The 20,747-nt window shown below is 41.1% G+C and overlaps 1 pseudogene; it reads right to left on the bottom strand.

Moving 5' to 3' along the window:
• Window positions 1–1,332: 1,332 nt before the first annotated feature.
• LOC128582113 (tubulin alpha-1A chain-like) lies at window positions 1,333–16,881 on the bottom strand (annotated as a pseudogene).
• Window positions 16,882–20,747: the final 3,866 nt, after the last annotated feature.

Here is a 20,747-nt window from a genome sequence, read left to right as displayed (position 1 = left end):
ATATGGCTTCTGCTCCCAATGGCAACTGATACCTGCTATCAACACCTCTCTGCAGAGCTGGAACCGATTCTTACAGGTTTTTTTCCAGCAGCAAACAGATAGCTGAGCCATAGTGATATAATTAATCTGCCACATGAGTCATCCCTGTGCCTGTCACATATTGTTACACTATTCCCTGAACCTCAGTGCCAACCTTGTGCCCTATTCCTGCATCCACTTCTCTCCAGCCATGTATACCCTGTGATCTCCGCTGAGAAAACCTGCCATGAACAGCTTTCAGTAGCAGAGATGACCCAATTCCTGGCATATGCTTTAAAACACGATGCTTTGTGGTAAACCCAGGCTGTCCATGTCTCTGATGGGTTTTTGAATAAAGTATTCCCTGTCTTTAAGAAAGAAAAATAGTAACATGCATCAAGTGCTAAGAAAGTTACACAAAAGAGTATTTAGGATAAAAAATACAGAGCTCTTTCCCTAGAAAGAGATGGCAAAGAAAGCAAGAAGAAATAAATATGAAAGCAGAGGATTGGAAGGGATCTTGAAGGTCCTCCCCATTAACTACCCCACAGTAACAATAAGAGAAATAACAGTGATGTCTGGAAGGAAATGGAGAGATGTGAAAAGAGGAAGGAAGGACCCCCTCCCCCCAAGGAAAGACAGGAGTAAAGGATGTAAGGTGCTTCAACAGAAGTTTTCTTCTAATTACAAGGTAATTAACTGTTGTCCTTTTATTTGGATGGGCCAAGATCCCCAGGGAATAGATAGGAGGCCTCTTCTCCTGATATTGAGTTCTCTGGATGAGAATCTCTTTTGCAAAAAGGCAAGCTTTTATCTCTTGTGGATAATCTCATCAGATAACCAGTTAAGCTATAATAGAGCTCTATTTTTTTTTTATCCTAAATACTCTCTTTTGTGTAACTTTCTTAGTACTTGATGCACATTACTATCTTTCTTTCTTAAGACAGGGAATACTTCCTGTAGTCCCAGCTACTCGGGAGGCTGAGGCAACAGAATCGCTTAAGCCCAGGAGTTGGAGGTTGCTGTGAGCCGTGTGAGGCGACGGCACTCTACCCGAGGGCCATAAAGTGAGACTCTGTCTCTACAAAAAAAAAGACAAAAAAAAAAAAAAAAAAAAAGACAGGGAATACTTTATTCAAGACCCATCAGAGACATGGACAGCCTGGGTCTATAACAAAGCATGTGTGTTTTAAAGCATATGCCAGTAACTGTATATGACAGCATACGTTGCTACGAACAAATTAACTGATCAGATTACAACTTTTCTTTCTTTTTTTTTTTTTTATTGTTGGGGATTCATTGAGGGTACAATAAGCCAGGTTACACTGATTGCAATTGTTAGGTAAAGTCCCTCTTGCAATCATGTCTTGCCCCCATAACAGACTACAACTTTTCAATGTTTAAAACAGAATTAGCTTCCCAGTAAAAGCAGCACCTTTTTGACATTTTAACTTTAGTATTTTCTTTCTTCCTCACCCTTTTCTTCAACAGAGTCCACATCCTCCTCCTCAAATCCTTCTCAAGGACAGCCAGGTCTTCATGGGCCTCAGAAAACTCTCCTTCCTCCATGCCCTTAACTATGTACTCGTAAAGAAAGGCACACTTGGCATATATGAGGTCAAATTTGTGGTCCAGGTGAGCCCAGGTCTTAGCAATGGCTGTGGCTTTTCTCAGCATGCACACAGCCCTCTGTACCTTGGCCAGGTTTTCATCAGGTAACACAATGGGAGTCTGGTAATTAATGTAAACCTTGAAGCCAGGGACACATCAACCCACAAACTGGATGGCACATTTGGTCTTGATGGTGGCAATGGTAGCACTGACATCTTTGGGAACCACATTACCATGGTACAATAGGCAGCAAGCCATGTGTGCACCATGGTTAGCATATGAGCACGTTTCACCATCTGGTTGTCTGTCTCAAGGGAAACATGGGTCTTCTCTGCTACAGAAAGCTGTTCATGGCAGGTTTTCTCAGTGGAGATCACAGCATATACCTGGCTGGAGAGAAGTGGATGCAGGAATAGGGCATAAAGTTGGTCTGGACTTCTGTCAGATCAACATTAGGCCTCCATCCAATTTGAGGGAAGCAGTGATGGAGGCACAACTGGACCTATCAACCTACTCAGGATAGTATAGGTTGAGCACTCAACATCGAGGTTTCACATGACAGATTTTGTAGATGGCCTCATTGTCTACCATGATGGCACAATCAGAGTCTCCAGGGTGGTGTGGGTGGTGAGGATGGAGTTGTAGGGCTCATCTATTGCTATGGAAACCTGGGGGGCTGGGTAAATGGAGAACTCCAGCTTGGACTTCTTGCCATAATCAATATAGAGGTGTTCCATCAACTGGAGGTAAACCCAGAACCGATTCCCCCACACAGCTGTGGAAAACCAAGCTCTGAAGACTTGGGAACTGGTTGGCCAGTTCAAGAACGTGATCCAAGATGAGGTCAGCGATTTCCTTGCCAGTGGCATAGTGCCCCCAGGTATAGTTATTGGCAGCATATTCCTTGTCTGAGGTGAATTGCTCAGGGTGGAAAAGCTGAAAGTAGGAGTCAATACAAATTTCATCAATGACTGTGTATTCCAGGTCTACAAATGCTGCCCTGGCCCCATGCTTGCCACTGCTTGTCTCACTGAGGAAGGTGTTAGGCATTTCCTCCCCCAGTGGTCTTATCACTTGGCACATGGTCATTGGCATTATCAGTATGGACACCAGTCTGGCCAGCGTGGATGGAATTGCTGTCACTTCACAGCTACTGAGCGGTTGGCAGAGACAAAGAGGAGAGATTGTCACTTCTTACAGGATAACTCTTAGGTGGTCAGTGTGAGAGAATCTGCCCCATCTTTCTTTCTTGGCAATTTTTACATGTTAAGTTTCTTTCTAAATCTCTCTTGCATTCAGAGTGCAAACTTTCTTTTGAAAAGTCCCTTTATTTCCTTATTTTCTCTCTGCCTGCTTCTCTAACTGCCTATCATCTGCCTTTTTGCCCTTCTGTTCTTTTTTATTATATTTTTAATTTCCTTTTTCATTTACATTTTCATTCATATTGCTTTAACACTACCTGTGAATTTTAACTCACATTTGCATTTCTGTCTTCAGCCCAGGATGACTTCATATTTTCACAGGAAAGAAAAGCCAGAGATTCAGCCTTGGACTAGAAATCGGAATTCTGGTCATTCCCTCATCATGTGGCTCTGTCATTCCTTTAGTGCTTTCAATTCTTAAGCTTGAGAATTGAAAAGAGGTAATAAACTAGAGCATTGCTCAGTAATGTACTCCATGAATCACCTTTCATCTGAGGCTTGGAGGGCACAGCTTCACTATTTAAGGTGTAAAATGTTCCAGGCTGGTCTTATGATGTTACAGGACTAGATTTTCTGGTTGAAGCCCATTCTCTGCTGCTCTATTGCCCAAAGGCATCAGGACACTTTATAATTCTGGGTGGGCTTTGTTTTAAAATCAAAGCCTTTGGGATCAGTAGAATCAGAGACTTTGGGAGAAAGGTTCTTCAAAGTCAAAGTCCATCTAGCAATCTGATGCCTGAATCCCTGGATCTAGGAAAGGGAAACTCTGTACTTCTCAAGGCAGCCTAGTCCATTCCATGGCCAAATAATAAAGCCAAAATTTCAAAGTAAACATTCCTATGGTTAGTCATGGTGGTTCTTAGCTTAGCAAACTCTCCTTCTATAATGATATTTATTCTTAATTTTCAGTAGCCACAGCTCATTTCCATCCTATCATAGTCTTTCCAAGAGAAAGATCTTCAGAATTATCAGAATACTGAGTTATTATTGGATTCTTTTTATAGATGTGGAGGTAAGAATGTGTTTGTAGTGCATGGATCCATCCTCATTTGATAATAATAGCTAACACTTCTAGCATTAATTATGTACTAGTTTTTTTTTTTTCTTTTTTTGAGACAGAGTCTCATTATGTCACCCTCAGTAGAGTGCCCTGGCATCACAGCTCACAGGAAACTCAAACTCTTGGGCTTAAGCGATTCTGTTGCCTCAGCCTCCCAGGTAGCTGGGACTATAGGTGCCCATCACAATGCCCGGCTATTTTTTGGTTGTAGTTGTCATTGTTGTTTGGCAGGCCTGGGCTGGGTTCAAACCCGCCAGCTCCGGTGTATGTGGCTGGCACCGTAGCTGCTGAACTACAGGCACCGAGCCTATGCACTAGGTATTAGTCTAAACATTTTGCATATGTGCGATAACTAGAAAATGTCATTTTTTCTAAGCAACTGTCCCTATTTGTTTCCCTACCAAGGCCGAGCATATGATAAAATATCAAGGAATCTAGATGTCATCTCGTCCAATCCCCAACTTACCAGATAAGTCTCAGAGAGGATATGTGTCTTACTAAGGGTCGCAAAGCTATTAGTAGTAGTTAGATCTTTCAGCCTCCGGACAGAAAACATCCTGAATGTTTCAAACACCTTGAAGAACAAGAATAAGAACAAGCTGATCATTTATAGCCAGGAACAAGTAAGGTATTTTAGAAAATTGAAATTATTTTTTTGTAAGAATCTGTTTCATTTGCTCTACATGAGGGTAATACTGTGCCCCGAGGTGCCCCAAATCACCTTTCTATTTTTTCCTATTTTTTTATCTTTAAAAATAAACACTTCTTTAAATTTCCTTTTAGGCATTCATATCATCTCAATGCTGTGCTTCTCAGGCTGGTCTTGAACTCTCAGCCTCAACCATTCCTGCCTTCCACCCCACTAGAAATCCCAGCCTAATTTGAAGAAAAATTCACTTGGGAAGGGTTTCTGAATAGGGGACAAGATAGTCATTTGAACTTCTTTACCTATGACTCTCTTATCAGAACTGACAAACACAATTCTGTTGACCTAGTCAAGATCTGTTGGATCTTTCTGTGTGGTTGGAGGACAGGGGAACACTAGGTAGAATAGGGACATGGATAGCATTTTAGCTGCCTGCATGTTGAACAGAACACCTCTCCAGCAGGAGAGAAGAGCTGGCTCTCTGGCTATTTGCTTCCATGCACATCTGCCTGAATTATGCTCCTAGGACAGACCAGGAGCACCATATGCTAACTCCCTGCCCAATTCTGGTTCTGAATGTTCTTCCCAAGAACCTGTGCTCTGCTCACATTTGGACCTACGTCTGGCAAAATTAGTACAGAGGAAAAGCTTTTGTCTTCTCAGAACGTGGGAATATTCTAAGTCAATAGCAGCCTTTCAATAAGTCAGTGGTTCTCAACCTGTGGGTCACGACCCCTTTTTAACAATGAAAATACATTGCGGCATTAGGAAGGTTGAGAACCACTGTAATAAGGGTTTGGTGAATCAGTGTGTGGACTACATAGAGTATTTTAAACCACATTTGCCTGCAAGCAGTGACAACTTTAGAAACAGGATGGAAATGGACAATGAGTGAAAATCAATTTATAACTAATGCTAAAACAATATCAAAACTTTCTTATTGTATAAAATATTTTCCAGAATTTGCATATTGAGTTTAAGCTTCTTTAAAACTTTACAAAGAAATTATAATAGCTGTATTTGTTGGGAAGAAAATATTGAACATAGATTCATTGATTTTTAGATAGATGTTGGGCAAAAAGTGTGTTTTTCCTAATTGGCAGAACTTTTCTTCACGTTAGTAACTAGAAAGGTGGGATTTGTAATGGGTTTTAGAGACACACACACCTGGGGCTCCATCTTTATTCTGCCACTTACAATTTTGGAGCTTGTTTATATCATTTAAATCTTTGAGACTGTTTTCTTACATGTGGTAGCATTTATCTCATACGATACGGTGGGTTTCAAATAAGATACTGCACACAGAATAAGTTTACAAAATGCTAGGTATATAGACACTTGGTAAATGTTAATTTCCTTCTGGTTATGTGTGTGTTTGGAGAGAAGAGGAGAAATTGAGTTGATGAGGACTGTTCCAGAAATAAAGGATCTGTAAACAATCATATTAACTAACTAAAAACCAGTACAAAGCCAGAAAGGCACAGAGGTGAGAAATAGAAGTTTGGAAAAATGTTATCAACAACAAATATTTATTAAGCATTTCCTATTTATGCATTTAGAGTCCTCTGCCAGGTCAACAAGTATGGACTCAAGGGTAATTCTTGTCCTCAAGGAGCCTACTGTCCATTTGAGGAGATAAGACTTACCACTTGTAAAAAAAGAATATTAAAATGCAAAGGAATAGTTACTATAGCAGTTGAGAGGAGAGAGCAATCTCTGTATTTATTGTATCTTGGGAGACCAGATAGAAATTCAAAGGTATTGTGGGTAAGGAGGAAAGAGCAGATAAGCCCATTTTGAAAGGACCAACCACTTTGAGTCTGATGACAAAGACATGTGAATGTCTACACAAGGGGAGATTTTTTTTTAAATTAATATTAAATCATAGCTGTGTATATTAATGCGATCATGGGGCACAATACACTGGTTTTATAAACAGTTTGACACATTGTCATCACACTGGGTAACATAGCCTTCCTGGCATTTTCTTAGTTATTGTATTAAGACAATTATATTCTATATTTACTAAGTTTCACATGTACCCTTGTAAGATGCACTGCAGGTGTAATCCCACCAATCACCCTCCCTCTGCCCACCCTCCCCCCTCCCTCTCTCCCTTCCCCATATTCTTAAGGGGAGATGTTTAGTTTTGTTAAAACAGCAGTGGTGAAAAATTGTCTTAACATTCTCAAAAACAACAGAAAATCCCCAAACAAAGCTAACTGGGGCCTGGTGGCCTCACTGGCTTTTGCCAAGGGGGAGGGGAGAGGTATACAAGCTGAGGAGATCCAGTGCGCACTCCTGGCTTCCTTACTCTGTCTGAGAGACACCCATACCCTTTGTAGAGTTACTTATCCAGATCCTCCTTAAGCTCCATTTCTCTCTTTTTCCAGCAGATCCCTGGAGAGATGCCCTTTCACCTCTCCATCTCTGTTAAATGCCTGTTGGATCCCAGCAGTAGAGCCCATTAGATGTTTGGATTTACTCAGAACTGACTATGATGAAGGCCTCTTAGGGTTGGTGGAAAGAATCCTAACCAAATCTTCCAGGTTGGAAGATAAATGACAGCTCTTCCCAGAGTATTCCCATGACAAGGCACAGCAACCATCCTACAGAGGGTTAATACCCCCCTCCTCTGCCCCCACACTTGCTGTCAGAGATCAGCTAATCTGATAATTACAGCAACAAACACAGTTTAGACAAACAAGACCTGACCCTGAGGGTTTGGAATGAAAACATTTACTCTCTCCCTCCCCAGAGAGATGGTGCCTGGAGCATACACACAGAGACACTGGGAAAATACCCTTGTACTGGAGCAACAGGGTGAAAACATCTGTGTCCCTGTGCTGCTTAGAAAGATAAAATGAAGGTGTTGGGGGAGCAGGAGGAGCAGGGCATGGTGCAGTCCAAGGGCGTGCGTGTTCGGAGCAGATGGAAAATGTACCCATAACTGGGGCTGTAAGTGAATTGGAATTGATTTTACAATAGAGTCAGAGTGAGGGGAAAGGTGCAAAGGAGACTAATGCAGGATTCAAGTGAAAACCTTAGGAATGGGTAAAGGAGAAACAGCTTGAAACACCAAAGTAAGATTTATTCCTTAGCGCTGGAGGGGACGTATATTCAAAGTGGTCCCAGCCTGTAAGTGAATTTAATATCTGCTCTCAGAAAATTCGAACAGTCTACACATTGTCTTGTCGTCCTTCCCCATCTCTGATTTTGCTTCTAAACTGAACAACATGCCCTTTCCTCCTCCATGCCTGCCTCAAAATTTGGCAAGCTACTTTTTCCCCTTTTACTTCTAAAATGCAACTTGCTAGAAAAAACTTCCCTAAATTGCTTAAACCGGAGATTCCGACTTGGGCCTGCCTCAACCTGGAATTCCAACAGTTACTCCTTTCACAACTCCACCCTCAATTTGTTCCATGTCCTAGTGCCAAACGTGATTTCATTTTTACACACGGCTGGTAGTATGTCAGCTGGTAAATACTCCTTGCCCCTTAGAGCCTCCAAATTACCTTTAGGCATCCAAATCCTTGGGGGGAGGGTGTTGCAGATAGTATGTACTGATGGTCCCAAACTAAGAGGCATAACTGCTGATTGATGGTAGGCTCAAGATTTAAAATAAATTCCACAAGCTGAAAGATGGTCTCAGATCAATAACTTTGAATGTGCCAGTAAGTGTAAAGCGTTGCGTTTAGCTTCAGTAATCAATCATTCAAATGGAAGACCTACAAAACAATAGTTAATAAAAAAAACAACCAGTTTTTGTGTTGGCAATTGGTTCAATATGAGACAATAATAAATCTATCCTCTTAAATAGTGAATACAACCATATTAGCCATTGATGAAGGTATTGTGATCACATTAATGCTTTACTATGTTCTTAACAAGGGAAGGGTTGGATAGGACTGAACAGATTTTTTTTTTCAACATTTAACTGTTAGCTGACCAATTATATAGAGTCTAGTACGGGGTGCAGAGTGATTTTGTTTTATTTGTCTTTTTTTTTTTTTTTTTTTGGAGACAGAGTCTTACTTTATCGCCCTTGGTAGAGTGCTGTGGAGTCATAACTCACAGCAATCTCAAACTCTTGGGCTCAAGTGATTCTCTTGCCACATCTTCTCCAGTAGCTGGGATTACAGGTGTCTACCACAATGCCCCACTGTTTTTAGAGATGGGGTCTCGCTCTGGCTTTGGCTGGTCTCACACCTGTGAGCTCAGGCAATCCACCTGCCTTGGCCTCCCAGAGTGCTGGGATTATAGCACACACCACCCGGCCACACCACCCGGCCTATTTGTTGTGTTTTAATTTAATTTCACAAATGGTCTATAAACCAGTGTATGGTGCCCCATGATTGCATTAATGTACACAGCTATGATTTAATAATAAAATAATTTAATTTCAGGTTCAAGTCCCCTATTGCAATCTATATGGGGTCCACCTTAGCAATTGCGAGTGGCTACCATATCCTGTTACACTTGCTCCTGTGTTTTTTTTTTTTTTAGTCAGAGACTCACTTTGTTACCCTCTGTAGAGTGCTATGGTGTAATAGTTCACAGCAACCTTAAACTCCTGGACTCAAGCGGTTCTCTTGTCTCAGCCTCCGGAGTAGCTGGAACTACAGATGCCCACAACAATGCCTGGCTATTTTTAGAGATGAAGTCTTGCTCTTGTTCAGGCTGGTCTTGAACCTGTGAGCTCAGGGCAACCCACCCACCTTGGCCTCCCAGAGTGCTAGGATTACAGGCATGATCTGCATTTTGAATCGCACCTGACTGCTCCCCTGCTAGTCCCCACTTCTAAGGAGATACATTCTTTCCAAATGAACAGTCTTCTCACTGTTCCTCTCTCACACACAGTGGTCATTTGTTCATCCATCCATTGAATATCCGCTGCTTACCAGGAACTGGGGAGTCAGTGGTGAAAAACAGAGTCCTCCTGGCCCTCATCAAGCTTACCTTGAGGTAGGTCCTAAACAAGAACTCTAAAATGTCAGATAATAAGAAGGTATAAAAAGTCACCAGGTATTTCAAGGTCTTGCCTTCTACCAAGACTTGTCAGAATGTTACTTCCTGCTTCCTAACCCAGCTCAAGTTCCATTTTCCCCTTGGAGGCAGAGAACTGCCCTGTCTATCCCTGAACAGGGCTTGAACCAGAGAATTTAGCACTCAGTTGCTCTGTAATTGTTTCCCTAATATCAGTTTTGCCTCCCCCAACAGACTGCAGGAGACTGTTGGCTCTTTAAGGTTCTAGGGTATACCTTCAACTGAAATGTATTCAGTCAATCTCGAGCTGGGATGCCCTTTACGGGGAAATGAAAAGCACAGTTCAAACGTGACTTTAGGTTTTTAAGCTGATTTCCAGATAACAAGAAAACTTCTAGTGCTTCTGAAATCCTCTAAAATAAGGATGTAAAGTTAGGGCAATAGTTTTTTTACTTGCTGGACTTACATCCTCCAAAGAATCCTAGACTCTGTAAGGAAATCTTTAAAACAACAAACATACCTTCAACTGAGTAACAGCAAGATTAGAGGGAACAGCAGGAGGGAAACAGCCGCCAAGCTCAAAGAGGGAGGACCGGTGATGACAAACAATGGCAAATTCAGGAACATACTTAGTCCAAAATTTAGCCCAAACAACATTCTTTTAGCCTCTCACATTCGATAGGATAAAAGCAGCAACAATACAAATGGCCACCGGTAAAGGACAGGTTCAAGGAATAACAGCACCTTCACGCCAGGGATTGATACGGGGAAAGAAGACAAAGCAGGTGAAGCTACACCCAGACACGAAAAGATTGGCCGCTACTTTTCAAAACTACTAGGAGTATAGTATAAATGTCTTACCGCAACAAATGAGTGAGACGATGGCTGCGTTAGTCAGTGTGATTTAAGCATTCCACATTGTATATCAAATCAGCACATTGCACCCCATACATGTACACAGTTATGAGTTAATTTTTAAAAGCCACAAAAGAAGCAAATCTCAGAGAAATGCAGATAATATGATCCTTTTCATTTAAAAATGTATTTATATATGTATAGAAAAATGCATGTAAGGATATATGCCAAATTGTTTTTTTTTTGGCCAGGCTGGGTTTGAACCCATCACCTCTGGCATGTGGGACCGGCACCCTACCCCTTGAGCCACAGGTGCCGCCCAATATATGCCAAATTGTTAATGATGGATATTTCCGGGAATGGGGCGAGAGGTAATGAATTGGGGGAAACAGATACATGGGAGAATTTAATAACTTATTTTTATTTTATGCACGTGTGAATTGTTATATATTTTGCATTTAATTATATAGATATATTTTAGAATGAAAATTTATTGTTTTCATAAAATAATAAACAACAGAAGCAGCCAGAGTGTTCATTAATCTGTCTTTTGGAGAAGACACATTATGTTGTTGTAGGGAACAAGATCATCACTAAGGTAAGTTTGCTCCTTGGGGAATTGTGGATCCTGGATTTGCATGGGCAGACTTCTGAAGAGAAATCCTAAGCATTTGTCAATGGACTGTACATGTCTATCCCCTAGGGGACACTCCTGGGTAGATGCATATCAAACAAAAGACATGGATATGCAAGAGAGGGCCGAGGAGGCAGTTAGAGGCATGTTTTTTTTTTTGTAGAGACAGAGTCTCACTGTACCGCCCTTGGGTAGAGTGCCGTGGCGTCACAAGGCTCACAGCAACCTCTGACTCTTGGGCTTACGCGATTCTCTTGCCTCAGCCTCCCGAGCAGCTGGGACTACAGGCACCCGCCACAACGCCCGGTTATTTTTTTTGTTGCAGTTTGGCTGGGGCTGGGTTTGAACACGCCACCCTCAGCATATGGGGCCGGAGCCCTACTCACTGAGCCACAGGCGCCGCGCTAGAGGCATGTTTTATGAATTTGTTTCCTTAATGCAACTCCAGGATGTACTGACAAAGGTCCTTGACAATTGATTTGATATATAAATGAATTCCTAGAAAAATATGTATAATAAAATAAATTTTTTTATATACATGTAACTTTTTTGCTTTTTTTTTAAGAGATAGGACTCTCACTCTGGTGCCCGGGCTAAAGTGCAGTGGCACCATCATAGTTCATTGCAGCTTCAGACTCCTGGGCTCGGACTATCCCCTTGCCTCACCCTCCTGAGTAGGTAGGACTACAGGCACATGCCACCATGCCTGGCTAATTAAAACTGTTTTTTTAAATAGAGACAGATTCTCCCTATGTTACCCAGGCTGGTCTTGCACTCCTGTCCTCAAGTAATCCTCCCGTCCCAGCCTCCCAGAGTGCTGAGATTATAGGCGTGAGCCACTGCACCTGGCCTGGAAAACAATATTCAAGAGTTGCTGAATATGGCTCAAGAGTGTGGCTTTGGAGTGTTACATTTTGAATTCTATGTTTGGCACTTACCAGCTTTATGATCTTGGGCAAATTATGTCACTTCCTGTTTTCCTCTTAGCCCTTCTGAGTCTCTTTTGGGGGCTCTTCTGTCTCTCCCCATCCCGGAAATGCTGAAGGTCCCCAGGCTGCTGGCCAAGTCCCTCTTCTCCCTTCCCTGGGTAATGTTACCTATCTGTGCCTTGTGTTCCCACAGTGTGCCCATGACATGCAAGTGGGGATTGGGCCAGGTCTTCTCAGCTGTATGCTCTGCCTGCTGCCTTAATGGGATCCCTATTGCCCATGTGCTAAAACCCTTCAATGTGCTTCACAAGGTTCTTCAAAAAATCTAGTTCTAGTGTGTCTTTCTACCCCATTGCTCACTCTTCTCCCTCTTTCCTCTCTGCTCCAGTCATACCAAACCATTTTTTGGTCTTTGACTAACCATGTTGAGTGCTTTCTTAACCCTGGACCCTCTCAACTGCTGCATCCTCAGCCTCGAGTTCCCTTTCTTCTGTGTTTCCACTGGATAATTCATACTCATCCTTAGATCTCAGCTTAGACTTCTCTTTTTCTGAGAAGCCCCTCATGATCCTCCTTGTCTAAGGCTATTGTGTGTTAGCACCTAACCTAGCAGTGTCCTGGACCTGCACTCCTCACACTACGCAGTTACACATTTGGATTACTCACGACATTGATAATCCCACAAAGGCTAGGACAGTACACTTGTCCATCAGCATCCACAAGGGATTGGTTCCAGGACTCCTGCAGACACCAAAACCTGGGGATGCACAAGTCCCTGATAGAAAATGGCATAATTTTGGTGTATGGCCTCCACACATCTTCCTCCACACTACTTTTCATCTCTAGATTACAATGTAAATGCTATATAAATAATTGTTACATTGTATTTTTTTTGAGACAAAGTCTCACTTTGTTGACCTTGGTAGAGTGCTGTGATGTCATAGCTCATAGTAACCTCAAACTCCTGGATTCGAGCTATACTCTTGCCTTAGCCTCCCAAGTAGCTGCAGGATCTTGCTCTTGTTTTTATACTGTTATTTAAATTTTTCCCAAATATTTTCAATTCGAAGTTATTTGAATTCCATGGATGGAGAACACATGGACAATGAGGGCCAGTTGTATTTTTCTTGTTTTTCATCTTGTATTTAGAACACAATGCCTAATACTGGTACTTAACAATTTCATAATAGATATGAATGACTGTTATTATTAATATGAGCAAGGTGATAGAATGTCTAAGAGTTGGGCTGTGGGTTCAAATTTGAGCCCTACTGCCTCGCAGCTGTGCAATATTTGGCAAATAACTTCTCTGTTCATCTAAAGTGCTTACAACATTATCTGGCCCATAATAGGAGCTTAATAAATACTCGTTATTTTATTACTATAACTTTTTGTAATAGTAAATATAATCTCTAGTTTTAAAAGTTTAGATTTTTGAATATAGATTTTCTTAAACCACTGTATATCAGGCAGTCTAGTAGCTTTTCCCTCTAGAAAAGTGTTTGAATAGTTGTGTGGAAAATTATTTGGAACATGACAAACATAAAGAAAGCAAGCAATTGTGTTTAATGTTAATAACATTTTAGATTTTAGTTTTTGCAACACAGTGGTTGAACTTTAAAAATAATAGTGTTTCTGGCGGGGCCTATGGCTCAGTGAGTAGGGCGCCGGCCCCATATGCCGAGGGTGGCAGGTTCAAATCCAGCCACGGCCAAACTGCAACAAAAAAATAGCCGGGCGTTGTGGCAGGCGCCTGTAGTCCCAGCTGCTCGGGAGGCTGACACAAGAGAATCGCGTAAGCCCAAGAGTCAGAGGTTGCTGTGAGCCGTGTGACGCCACGGCACTCTACCTGAGGGTGGTACAGTGAGACTGTCTCTACAAAAAAAAAAAAAAATAGTGTTTCTATGATTATTGCCTTTGTTCTACATGGCAATTCTTAAACTTTGGTGTGCGTAAATAGATAGCATCTGGTAGCTTGTCAAACTACTGGTCAACAGCTTCAGTTCTAGAGCTGGTTCTGGGTTGGGGACTTTTACCAGGATCTACTGGTGATGTTGGTGTATACCGAGGTTTAAGAACCTGGAAACAAATGCAGAACAATTGGTTAAAATCACCAACTACTATGACAAAACCATATGGCAGCATCTACCCCAACAGGGACTTTGTTGGAAGTTTCTTGCCAGAGGGGACTCTGAGAGGTCGGTGCTGAGCAGTCTCTGGGAGATGACTCTGCTCTGAGGAGTGGCCTTTGAGGACTGTTGTTACCTTCAGGAGAATCCTGGAGGTGAACTTTAAGGGGCAAGAGCTTCTGAGAACCAGCTCTGGGCTCTTGCTGCCCAGGAAGTGTTGCTGAAAGTGCCTTTAGGAACCCCAGATGGCAGAAGATAGTAGCAGTGCTTCTCCAAGTGGCCCCAGGATCACCTGTGTTCAGAAACAAATTGATCAGTAAGAAAAGAGTGAACAACCCCATTTCTTTGTAGGCAAGAGACTTGAACAGAAAATTCTCTGATGAGGACAGATGGATGGCCAAAACAAACAAAAAAAATGCTCAAAGTCTTTAGTCATCAGAGAAATGCAAATCAAAACCAAATCACCCAACTCCAGTAATATTAGCCCACATCACAAAGTCCCAAAACTGCAGATGTTGGTGTGGATGTGGAGAGAAGGGAACACTTCTACACTGCTGATGGGACTGAAAACTAATACAACCTTTATGGAAAGACGTATGAAGAATCCTCAAAAAACTAAAAGTTGATTTTCCATTTGATCCCATGGTTCCATTACTCATTGTCTACCCAGAAGAAAAAAAGTCACTTTCTCACAAAGACATTTGCACCTGAATGTTTATTCCAGCCCAATTCATAATTGCCAAGTCATGGAAGCAACCCACATGCCCATCAATCCATGAATGGATTAGCAAATTGTATATGTATCCATGGAATACTATGCAGCCATAAAAAGGTGGAGACTTTACATCTTTTATATTTATCTAGATGGAGTTGGAACACATTCTTCTTAGTAAAGTATCTCAAGAATGGAAAAAAAAGCATCCAATGTACTCAAAACTATTATGACAACAATATGTAAACACACACTCACATGAATGATTAAACACAAATGTAGTCTAGCCAAGGGGAGGGGAGAGGAGAAAGAGGGGAGGGGAGGGCAATTGGTGGGAGGAGGGAGGGCGTTTGGTGGGATCTCACCTAATGTGTTCAAGCCAAAGGTATATTTCAAAATAACTAAGAGTAAATTTTAAATGTCTTACCACAGAAAATAAGTAAGGTGATGGTGATGTTAATCAGTTTGATTTAACTGCTCCACATTGTATATGAAATCATTACATTGTACCCCATAAATGCATAGTTATGATTTTAATTAAATAAAATTAAAAATTAAAAAGATCGAAAACCACCCCAATAATAAAGAATGGTTATACAATTTATTGTGTAGAAATAAAAATTACTTTTATTGTGTAGAAATAAAAATTACTTTATCTGTCAACAACAGCAATGACAACAAAACCAGAATCATCATGGTTTGTTAAAATGCAGATTCCTCGGCCCTCTCCAGACCTTCTGAATCAAGGATCTGCATTTTAAACAAGCATCACAGATTTTTTCTGAGGCATGTTAAAGTTGGAGAACCACTTACAGAAGGTGATTTTAAGGAGACCTTGAAATACCTGTGTGTCCAGCCTCTGCTGTCTGCAGTGGAGAGGGATTTGTGTTTTATTACACTCTCCTTTTGGTCATTGGACGCCCAGACCCTCTGCGTGGAACCTGGGACTGACTTCTCAGATCTTAAACAGTCACCAACCCTCAAAGACCAGCTGGAGGGTGCAACCTGGAAGAGATTTTGTATTAAACTTTCTTTGTGGTAGTAGGCATTCTATGCACTTTTCTGATGATAACTACAATGGGCATTTGGTTTTCAGAAACTGTCATTTAAAAATTATGGTCTTTTGGGAGAAATCTCAATTATAGTGGATGAACTTTACTCTGGATTCTTCCTGTTGGGTCCTTTGAGGGTGACAGCACACATGGTTCAGGTGAGTGAAGTGTTTTGTAGGTGACATCTACTCTCTTTAACTGTCAAACAAAGATGGATGAGCAGGGACTTGGCTGCCATGGGGGATGTTACCACCTTGGTTTTCCCATCAAACGCTGTCAGGCTCTGTAGCTTGGAGAAATGAAAGGGGAGATGGAGAGGGACAGTTCCTAACAAGCTGTCAGCAGGGCCCCACCAAGGGCTGGAAGCCTCCCTCCCTCCCTGTTGGTCTGCTGCAGCCCTGACTTTGTTCCAATGCTATTAGAGCAAAATCCTCAAATTTCTCTCAGAGAAAAAGCAGTGGCCTGGGGCTGAGAGACACAGAATCATAAGTAATTTTTCTCTACTTCCTTCCAGTGCTTAATCACCATTTCAAAGAGGAAGAGCTATCATAGCAGACTCTGAGGGCTCACCCTGGACAGGCCCCAGAAGGCTGCTGTCCTGCAGCCTGATCAGTGTGCTTTTCTCACCTGCCTGCAATGGGTGAGCCTGACTCTCACTGAGGCTGTCGTAAGTGGCCTCTCTCCCAGGGATGTTTAGGGCTGGGCTGAGGGAGAATGTACAGAGAACTAATGGAGACAACTTTCCAAAAGTGGAGTCTGCTCACCTGGGTGAAGATCTGAGGAGCCAGAGAGGCTGTCCGTGTCAGTGCCTAGCCCCATGTTGGTGAAGGAGGGTAGAGAAGTCAGAGCATGATGTGATTCCAGTAACCTCTGAGTCCAGAAGTGACAGGTTTAATAACACAAGCCGTGTGTCCTAGGGATTTTTGTTTTGAGTAGATACATAGGTCTGCTATATTTTTGTCAGCCACTATATTATTTATAATAAAATGATTCATTCAAGATTATAATATTAAAATAATAATTACTTTAAATAGTCTATTATCCAGGATTACAGACGGTATGACAGCCAATAGCTCTGGAATGTGTTTTGAATAGTTATACAAGTAGTGCGTGAATCTGTCCTTGTAAAATATTTAGAAGTTTACGCAGCAAATTGTCTCTTTTATGCCCATTCCCATTCCCATAGGAAACCATCGGCCACAGTTTGGTGGGCATTCTTCAGTGGTATTTCTAAACATTTACAAACAAATGCATATGTATATACACATATATACATACATATATATGCATATCTTTTACATAATAGAGATCGTGTTCACATATTGTTACATAACTGTATTTTGTTTCAATAGTACATATCTTGAAGAGATTTCCATGGTAGTATATATAGTTCAATGTTAGCACAATATTGTATGATACGGATGTGCCTACTCATGTAATCATTCACTAATTGGTGGATATTAAATTTGTTTCTAATATGTTTACTATTATATGCAATGTTGCTATGAGCCTTCATGCACATACATCTTTGTAGACTTATTTTGGTAAGATAGATTCCTGGAGATAGAATTGCCTTTTGGCAAAGCTCCAGCCATTTTTTTCAAGCCATTTTTTAGTTCCATTGCCATTTCTATATTTGTTTGTTACACAATGTGTCTAACTCTGCTTATCTTCTAGTCATCTCTAAAAGTGGTTCTCAATCCTGGCAGTATGTTAGATGCACCTGAGAAACTTTTAAAGATTATGTATGCTCAGATCATTCCCAGACCACTGAGTCAGAATCTTCAGGAGTAGGGCTCAGGCTTTGGATTTTCAGAAAAATTATGAAAATTTTAATATGTAGCAAGGATTGAGAATCATTGCTCTAAACATAAAATAAAACAGAACTCCAGAGCATTTTAAGATAATATAACCACTTATATTACGGAAACAGTCGAATAGTCACTGACCTTTACTTGTTTACTCTTAAAACAGCTTGAGTAAATCAAATAGTCTAGGTGAAAATAAATTGGATGTTTAATAATCACACAGCACTTTATCTTTTGAAGACATTTTCATTGTGTTTAAATAAAAAAAAATCTCAGAGCAGCTTCAATCCAAAACTGTGAACAAGGTGAGCCAGGAATGACCTTATTCATTTTACAGTCCAGGAAGCTGATGGGGGCAAAGTGATGCTTCTTAATTTATTGTGCTTAGGAAAAATCTGAGGATCTTCTTAAAATCCACATTCTTATTTAGTAGGCCTAGGGTGGAGCCTGAGATTTTGTATTCCTAACAAGCACCCGGGTGACACTTTGCCACTGTCTGAGGACCACAGGGATTAGTAACTGCCTAGATAAAAGGTAGTGAGCGCAACATCATAGTGAACCAAATTCTGTACAAAAAACTAGATGCCACTGAAATGATAAATACTTGGTATAACCAGGGAGTGAGAAGAGAAGGGGATACAGGGTGAGGAAAGATGGAGGGCAAAGAGGCCCTTCCTCTACATCACTGAAGCAAGGATGCCCTCCACCCTCGGATCCCATGCCCTTAACAGGGGTACATCCTGGCTCGGCGCCTATAGCTCAGTGGTTAGGGAGCACTGGGACTGGTGGGTTCAAACCCATCCTGGGCCTGCTAAACAACAATGACAACAACAACAAATAGCTGGGCGTTGTGGCTGGCAGCTGTAGTCCCAGCTACTTGGGAGGCTGAGGAAAGAGAATCACTTAAGCACAAGAGTTTGAGGTTGCTGTGAGCTGTGATACCATGGTACTGTACTGTGGGCAACATAGTGAGACTCTGTCTCAAGAAAAAACAAAACAAAACCAGGGGTACATCCTGAACATGACATTAAAGGCATTCCAAGGCTATTGGTTGTCATACCATCTATAATTCTGAAGCTTTCCAAATATGGTTTCTTGTCTCTGACTATTTATATAACCTTTCCTTCTGGGGAATCCTGATGGGAACCTGTGGACCTTCGAGTGCTTATCCCAATGCCTTCCATGGCTCAGTTCCCAATGCTCCCTTGGGAAAACAGAAGTCCCAGCTCTGAACTATACTTGTCTCTGCCCATCACCTCCTCTTTTGGTACTGTGGTCTTCCAAAGAAGATTCTGCAGCCCAGCTTTGGCCACCATGCCCATCGCGCATGAAGGAGACACTGCAAGTCTTTTGGTGATGTCCACATACAGCCAATGACAAAGCTGTCCTCCTTGGGAAGTGCCAGTATTGGTTTTCTTCTTCAACCTTTAGGGATTCTTGTCTTAAATAAAATAAGAATACTACACACAAATACATGCTTCTGATTCTCCCTTCTCTTGTTATTTTTTTCTTTAACTTACTCAAGATCTATATTATTCTTGGAGTAAATTTCTTCTTCACATTTCTCAATTGAATCACAAAGATAAAATTACTTCTATCCTATGAATACAAATTAGATTTTTAAAAGTGATATCTTTGTGTTTTTGTCTTTTGGGGAAAAAAAAGAGCTAGAAGCCATTATAAAATAACAAAACAATAAATTAAACATATTATTTTTAACGGACCATTTCTCTTGAGAACATTGGCTGCTAAAATGGACTCCAGATATTTAAGATTAATATGTGTGAGATGTACGGTCTCAGAAGTGCTGCTGGGGTAGGAATTAGAAGTGGATGCATTCCCTCCCTCAACTAGATTAATTTCCTCCTCTTATTTTATATATATATATATATATATATATTTTGAGACAGAGTCTCACTTTGTGTCTCTTGGTAGAATCCCCTTACATCACAGCTCACAGCAACCTCAAACTCTTGGGTTCAAGTGATCCTCTTGCCTCAGCCTTCCAAGAAGCTGGGACTATAGATGCCTGCTACAACACCTGGCTATTTTTTAGAGATGGGGGTCTCACTGTTGCTCAGCTGGTCTCAAACTTATGAGCTCAGGTGATCCACCCACCTCGGCCTCCCAGAGTGCTAGGATTACAGGTGTGAGCCACCACACCTGGCCTTCTTTCCTATTATATGCTCTTATGTACCTTTTCCATGAAGGTAGGTAGCTCTTGCCATGTCTGTATCTTAGTAATTTTATTTGTACAATGCTCTTATTTCTGTCTTTGCCATTAAATGACAGAATCCACGAGGTCAGGTATTTTGTCCTTTTGTTTACTGTTTAGCCTTAGCACCTAGCACAATGCTGGCACATAGTAGACGGCCAATTAATATTTATGGAATGAATGAATAAGTCATGAAGAAAAACAAACACTGGTATTAAGTTATGGAATGAAAAAGTAAAACTAAAACTAAACAAAAAAGAGCAAGCTCTAAAGAAATCTACGAAGCTTAGGCACAGAAGAAACATTCCTGTCTGGAAAAGGTGGAGACCCATTGCGTTAATTATGTGAAAGATTAGAACACATACACATACCACCTTACCCCTTTAAATAATTTTGACAGTATTATATAATTCTTCTCTGTAAGCCCTTATCCCTCTTCCATTTCTAGAGCAAGATGCACATGTTTCTCTGTCGGAGCCTTGGCCCTGTTGTCATGGAAATTATAATGATGTCAGAAAGCAAATGCAGTGACCTCATCATAGGAATAACAACCTCCCACGTTCTTTTTGAAACATAGTGAACCAATCACACACTAAAAAAATGTTTTAAAAAATATGCTATACCACTAAAGAGAAGTTGTGGGAATGTTTTAATATCTTGGCATGAGTTAATAGAAAATATTCTGAGCTCTTTAGGACAAAAGCACAGTAAAATTTCAACAAACAGTGACACCTCATTCATTCTTTCATCCAATAAATTTTTACCACATGGGACACAATACAGCATGGTGGAACAGGGACCCAAGAACCAGGCTGTCTGTGTTCATATCCCCACTATTATCTAGCTGTGTCACCTCAGGTAAATTGTTTAATTTTTTTTTTTTTTTTTTT

The sequence above is a fragment of the Nycticebus coucang genome, chromosome 3, assembly GCF_027406575.1.
Source record: "Nycticebus coucang isolate mNycCou1 chromosome 3, mNycCou1.pri, whole genome shotgun sequence".
In the NCBI taxonomy this organism is placed as follows: Eukaryota; Metazoa; Chordata; class Mammalia; order Primates; family Lorisidae; genus Nycticebus; species Nycticebus coucang.
The sequence above is the reverse complement of the archived record's forward strand: the minus strand, read 5'-3'. Positions and strand labels throughout refer to the sequence as shown.